Below are 7,840 nucleotides of genomic sequence, written 5' to 3'. Positions count from 1 at the left end.
TTAACCTCTTGTACTTTAATGACATGTTTGCTATGCATGCCATTATATATGCTTTTGTCAATTAATTTATAATGTAAGAGACTAAAAGTACATATTTACTATTTTGAATAATTTAAGTTTATAACTCCAACAAAATTCCTTTTTAGATGCTTAAAGTACAGAATTATAGCCACTGAAATGCTTATTCATTGTTCAGGTTTTCAAAAAGGAAAAAAAAAAAAAAAAAAAAAGGAGTTGGGGGGTGTATTTATTTTCACAATATTTTACCAGTTATTTTACAGTAATATCACAAATGCTTCTTTAAATCATTTCTCTTTTTCTTAACATATTAAGTCTAAAAAGTTACAGAAAAGAATTAAAAATGCCATTAAATAAGTAATATTGTTGACTTTAAGTGTGTTTTGTCGAATGTATTTGGTATATGAATTTGCACTTTCTGCATTTACTATAAAAAGTTATAGCATTAAAAAACGGTTTTTTATGAAGGACATTTTATAATAATTTGGAAGACATTAGTTCATTCTTTCAATACTTTTTTAAACATTAAGTAGTTTTTTTCTTTTTTTTCTTTTTTTTTCCATTCTCATTTCTAATAAATAGGAGTTTTATTTTCTTTTTCAAGTTTTGAAACCACGCACAAAGAAATTATTATGTGCCTCTGTAATTATACCTAAATTATTAGAAGCATAGTTTGTTATTGGAAAAGTACATTTATTCCTAGACCAGTGCTTAAAATTGTTAGTTTTGTTATTAAGGATTAAAAATATGTCATACTCATTTTTTTTTCTGTACTTATTGACTAAAATGTTTTATTTTTATAGATAGCTACTCTTTTGTAAATGTTGAGAAAAGTACTCTTCTTATTTATTAAATCTAATAATTTACTCATGACAAAATGTATTCCACTGTTATTCATTTAAATACATAAAAATGTTAGTAATAATTTATTTTCAGATTATAATGAAATTTATAAGATTAAATTCATTGTTTTGCTTTCTTTGTTCTGTATAAAGGAAAAAAAAAATATTATGCATTCCTTTCTGGTATGATTATAGTTTTATTATTTGCTCTAATTTTTTTTTGTCTAATTTTATTGCTGTACTTACAGAATTGCTTTTATTTTAATATAGTTTTGGAAATTAAGTGTCCATGGTGTTAAAACAAATTGTTGTTACTCTGCTTTATATTAATGTATTTACAAAAAAAAAAAAGATTTGCAGCCTTGTATTATATACACATCAAAAGATAATCTTATGTCAGGTTTAAGAATCAGCCACTGAAAGAATAGAAATCAATTTTGAGTTAAGAAAAGTGCTTAAAAAGTAATCAGAGTGGAAACATTTTTTTTTTTTTTTAAAGCTACTCATATTAATGAAATTGAATCTTTTTTTAATGATAAATATTTTAACAAAGCCTTTCTTTCTTAATTATTAAAAAACAATTTTTCTTCCTTTTTTTTAACTTTTAGAGAATTATTTAAAAATTTCAAGAAATATTCAGATTTTTAGAATTGTACAAGAAATGCATGTTCTGCTTTTTTTTTCTTTTTTTTTTTGTAGGCTAATAAAAAAAAATGTTAATAAATTTTAGAAATGCACAAAGTTACTTAAGAGTAAACTGTGAATGTAAAATGAAGAGAAAAACATACACACAAAATATTGTATTTTATTATAAAGGAAATGCAAATGAAGCTTCCATATTACATGTTATATAGATATGTTTGTTATTGCAGCCAAAAATCAGGGTGATACAAATTTCTTATATTTTGAACGATTTATTGCTCTTAACAAAGTACCACAGCTTTTCATATTTGTAAAATACTACGAAGAAAAAGAGATTGTATATAACCTGAAGATTTTGTTGTAATCTTTATTAGCTAATTATTAGAAATTGTTATAAAACTTTTCAATGGATCAATTTGTAAGAATTTTCAGTTTGGATTCTCAAAAATAAGGGAAAAGAAAAACATTTTATTTTTCATTTCCCTTATTTACATTCAATAACTGGATATATATATATATATTATATAATATAATATATTCTAAGTTAAAACCAGTATTTCTTTCCTTTTTGCTTCTTAAAAGTAAATATAGATGTTAACAAAAATGTAATAAATTATTAGTTTCTTTTAATTTACAATACACTTAAATTCCAATCTGTATAAGCATATAACAAGTTTATAGTGTGCCTTTTCGATAAAATATAGATAAATATTTACCTTATAAATAAATTAAAATATTATCATGAGCTTTTATTAAAACAAATTTTATAGTGTGCCAGTTTTATTACATTCTATAATAATATCACATTTTTTAATTAAATATATGTAATTATTGATTTGATTGTACCTATTTGTTTATTTAAGTTTTTAAAATTTGACACTTGACATGACCTTTTTAATAAGCATAATAATTTTAAAAATTGAAATCTTTCTGTTTTCTTTTAAAAATATTAATATTGTTTTATTTTTGCTTTAACCAAACAAATTTTTAACATTTGAAAAAAAATATTTACAATGCATAATTATTTTCATAATTCTTCAGAACCTTAATTACAGACTCATTTTTTTAAGCCTTTAATACTCAAGTTTTAAATGTAAATAATGCAAATAGTTTCATGAAAAGTCATGTAAAGGAAATAATTTATATTGTGCATATAGTGGGCACTTATATGAAATACAAATGACTTTCAAAGTTTATAATATTTAATTTTTTCATTATAATAAAAAAAACCTACTGCATTAAAATAAACTTACTCATTTCACTATATTGCAATACTCTGATCCGGTAAGTGTTAATTTTTTCAAGTTCACATATATTATAAATGCATGACTTTATAATTGTTCCTAGCTTTTAGATGATATTCAATATTGATTGTAAAATTTCTACCTCGTTTTATTTTTGTTATTCAATAGTGCATGGTTTATTTGTGATATTTCTGCTTTATTTGCCCTTTTTATGCCTATTTTTGACCTATTGCTGCTACTTAAATTTTTAATCTTAGTTATCAAATGTATCACCATATCTCAAATATTATTAAATCATTAATAAAGTTTTATCAAGAAACTTTTGAAAAATTATTTATGTGTATAAAAACATTTTCCATGATAAAATTTATGAAAAAATTTTTCTATCTGGAAATTCAATATTTTAGAAAGTAAGATAATATTTTTTTTAACATTACTGAATGTTAACTTTTATATGATTAAATTCCATACACATTTCAAATTAAAGAAATTTTGTTATAAAACTTTAAAATTAAAACCTATTAGAATTTGTCAAATCAAAAAAACTTATTCACAGTTTTTGAAATTCACATTTACTTTTAGACTCTTTTATAAATACATATTTAACTGCAATTTTTACCCAACCATTTTTCGTTATTTCATTCTCTTGAAATATACTCAGGACCACTAACACATACGTATGACTAGTTGCCATTGGTAATCAGCTGTTTCACTGGTGATATTAGTTATATTTAATTTCATTTAAATCATTTAGGTAAAACTTCATATTTATAATTCCTGTGAGACTTAAAACTTATTATTTTAACCCTTTGCACTTGGAAAAGTAATTAGATGCATAATTATTAACAGAATATAAAAGCTCGTTTCATTGTTAAGAGGTATAAAATATAATTATAATTTATATAATTTTTTTTAATCTCACACTGTCTTTTTTTTTAATTGTTTGGATATATATATATATATATAATTAGTTGTGGAAACTTTTTCGGTCAAGTTTCAACTGGTGACCATGAGTCACCTCTCAAGTGCAAAGGGTTAATAGTCTTCCATTTATTCATTGTGCATATGAAACATTTCTTATGGAGACCATTTCCGTGACGTCATAGCATTATTATGTTCGGTGCATATTTAAATTTATTTATTATTAACATCTTATTATTAAATTATCATTATAACTTCAATTTTTTATTCGTAATTTAAACTATATGCAAATTAAATAGGATCCTTTTTTAGCTTTCAGCAATGGAGAAAAATCAAGCGATCAAATATTTCGTAAAACGATTTCTGTTTCAATCACAACAATGAAATTACATAATGAATATACTTAAAAGTATGTTTAAAAATCAATTGCAGCTAAAGAATTTAGCAACAATTAAATTGGCATCATTGAAAACATAAATTTTTTAAACTTTAAAAATCAAAAATTTAGCTTATTTTTTAATTAATTAAGATTTCAAAAAAAAGTGCTCCGAGGAGCACATTCCCTCCTTCTTAGTATATCTGGATCAAATTTGGAAGCTCTAGCTCAAATGGTCTGGATTGTAGAGCGCCAACACACGCACACACATTCATCTTTACTAGAAATAGAAATGACAAATTGTTCTAAAATGTCATAGAATCGCACTGCCCAATTATGCTGTAAATTTTCATTTTCGTTTAAAATTTCGTCTCCAAACATTTAGCGTTTTGTAATATGAAGTTTATAGCAACTAACAACGAACGGCCCATATACTCTTCTTAAGTAAATTGGTACATATTTGTTAAGCTGTAGATACAAGAGAGTTCTGCTGGATAAATATCATTTGATTATAGTCTAGAAATCATTTGATTTGCGAATGATTCATTCAACATACATGTGCACTAAAAATCGTCTGCTAATTTTAGCAAAATATTTTTACAATTTATATAAACTTCTGGTAGCACTCATATTTGATTTCATGTATGTTATCGTCTGAAAATATTTTTTTTAAATTTATTTATTTAAACAAGATAACAATTTTAATTTTGTAGCAACTAACTAAAGAATATGCAATAAAATTTGTTTTTGCGAGGTAATTTCTGCTGCAGAAATATCTGAAATGAAGCACACACACAAAAAAAAAAATCCTTTAAAAACAACAAATCATCAAAAATAAGAATACTGGAGTGGTATAAAAAGTTTTTAAAAGATAGATAATCTTTCATAGGATGACATCGTGTAATAAATCATCCACTTCATCTAATCTTAAATAGGTTGAACAGATCAGAGAACTGATATTTGGTGATTATCGCTTTACAATCAAAGACATCGCAGACAAGCTCCTATATCAAAAGCGATCTGAATTATTGCAAAATAACCCATGGTTTTATGTTTTACGATAATATGCCTTTTCGCAGTCCTATTATTATTTGTGAATATCAAACAAAAAAATTCAGCACATGCTTCTCTATATCTCCATATTCGCCAGATACAGACTGTATGACTTTTATTTTTTTTCATTTCTATAATTGCTTCTTTGTGCTCATTATATTATTATCTTATAAAAACGCGCGATTTTAAATCACTCTATTGACCGTCTCAAAGAATGTACGTCAAACAGCATCTGGATTTTCTCCAAGGTTGATTAATCTAAAATTATGAAATTTTTGATTGCCCTAAAATAGTAATATTCAAAACTTTATAACTCGGTCCGATTTGGTCGCACAAAATAATTACTTTTAAATTTTTATTTAAAATGTTGAAAATATTTCCCTGGATATTATTTTTTAAGAACAAAGGATTGTATAAAAATTTAGATTTAGTAATTTTTACAGAAGTAAATATATTTACTGAAACAAAATAAAATATTATAATTCACACCATTCAAATCCTGTTGAAAGTAAAACCAAAAACTGCATTTTATGATGAATCAGAGAAATTCTTGAATTATTGCTAGTTTTAGTTCAGTTTAGTTAAATTAACGTCCCGTTTTAAAGCAATACTAGGGCTACTTTGGGACGGACCTTGTAATTTTGAACCACCATCAGATGACAGATGAATAATTAAATTCATAAATGGATCCTTGAATAAAACTAAAACAATTTTTTCAAGACTAAGTAATTCATTTTCACATCTTTTTTCAGCTCAAATTCTTCGACTTAAAAATATTTTCAGTTCCTGTTTCAAAGAACGAACAACTATTTGATAATTTTTCATTTTTTAGTCTCTCAACTTTCCATCGAATGAAATCATATATAACAAATTATCGATCAATTTCATAAAAACAATAAAAGTTATTGCTTCACCATGTAGAGCAGGATTCTAATTATTAAACTTGATGAAGATATTTCTTCAGAGATGACTTATTTCAACATATAATCAATTCTTTTAAAGCATTTCTTTTTCTAGTAAACTGGAAAGTTGCGGCGGCCTGTGGCATGGTTTCGGATTCAGGACTGGAGGGTTGCAACTTCCCGATTCCATTGAAGGAACGGATCTCGTCTAATACACGCTAAATCCGCAAGTCAAATGCCCTCCTGTTGGTGTAGTGTGGAAATTTGGAGAAGAGGATGCCAGATCAGAAGTCGTCCTCTTCGTCGGACCATGTTTCAAAATTACGTGGTTCGTCCTAAAATAGCTCTGATGTTGCTTTTAAACGGAACAATATAATTAAACTACTAAATTGAGCTTGCCAAATTCAGAATAAATTTAATAACTATAATCATCATAATTATATTACTAGGAAGATGATTCTCGAAAATTTTATTCCGAATATAATTATGTAACGACCTTGTCTCTAAATTCGCCAAATCGCGGCCATCAACGAATGTGGAAAATAGCAACAGCAAAAACGATTTTTTGTTAAAGAAACACTTGATTATCGAGTTTGATCACTGCAATTGAAAATTGCCGTTTAAGGGTTTCTTTTTCTTTTTTTTTTTTTTTTAATTTTTCCGATTATAATGAAATCTTATGTGTGATCAGAAAAAAATCGAAAGTCGCTGCAAATAATTAAAAAAAAATAATACGGAATGGAATCACCCCTATTAACAATGCTAAATGTGTATAATTGAGCTAAAGCCTAGGAACAGTTATTTCTTTTCATTTACAACATTTTTTTATTGTTGCGTTTCATTTTTTAAAAATTGAGTATCTTTATGATAATTTTGCCCAAGGCTTTTTGCTGTAAACCTCAACTCAGGGGATTTTTTTTAAATTCCTATTTACTGAATTTAGATACATGTTGTTGTATCATTTCCTATCGAGTAAAATTAAAGTCCTGAGTCTTTTATTCCAAGAACTCTATACAAATGTCCTATTGCCATGCAAATAAATTAAAATCAACGGCATATACTTGGATTTACATGAAAAGGGGATGGGACACTTTTCAGAATAACTGTTTAGTACTTGTTGCAATAACAAGTATTTCGAATAGACAGATGTCCTGATAGAAAAATAGAAAAGTTTTAATCCTAATAAGTAAAAGGTGAAAAGAGACAGAAAAACAGATAATTGGGGAAAAAAAGTTGTTACTGTCATTTTATATGCTTAAAGTCTGAAATTTAATATATATATATATATATATAACAAGAAAAATCTCAATTTTATATATTTTTATTTGTAAACTTTCAGGAATCTTAGTATTGAGAACATTAGGATATAGCACATGCCCATTTGAAAATGTTTGTGTAAACATGAATTTGTTGTGTAATGTAGAGGGATTTTTAAAAGGATTTATAAATGATAATTAAAAAAAGGTTTTTATTATTAATCTAAAATACTATTTTCAACAATTGAATCCAAAATGGAATTAATGGAAAAATTAACACAGTTGTAGTTTAATGCATTAATAAACTTATTAATACATTAAGATCATATGCTTGCCAACCAAAAAAATTTATAAGATAAAGAGAATGGGAATAGTAACCAGGAAAGGAAATTTCCTTATAAAAAAAGAAACTAAAGTATATAAAGTAAACTAAAGTAGGCTCAGTAATAAAATAGGTGGTACAGAACAGGGAATAGTAACTAGGAAAGGAAATTTCCTTATAAAAAAAGAAACTAAAGTATATAAAGTAAACTAAAGTAGGCTCAGTAATAAAATAGGTGGTACAGAACAATCTATTTTAGATGTG

The sequence above is a fragment of the Argiope bruennichi genome, chromosome 11 (assembly GCF_947563725.1).
Source record: "Argiope bruennichi chromosome 11, qqArgBrue1.1, whole genome shotgun sequence".
In the NCBI taxonomy this organism is placed as follows: Eukaryota; Metazoa; Arthropoda; class Arachnida; order Araneae; family Araneidae; genus Argiope; species Argiope bruennichi.
This window is presented reverse-complemented; position numbering follows the sequence as displayed.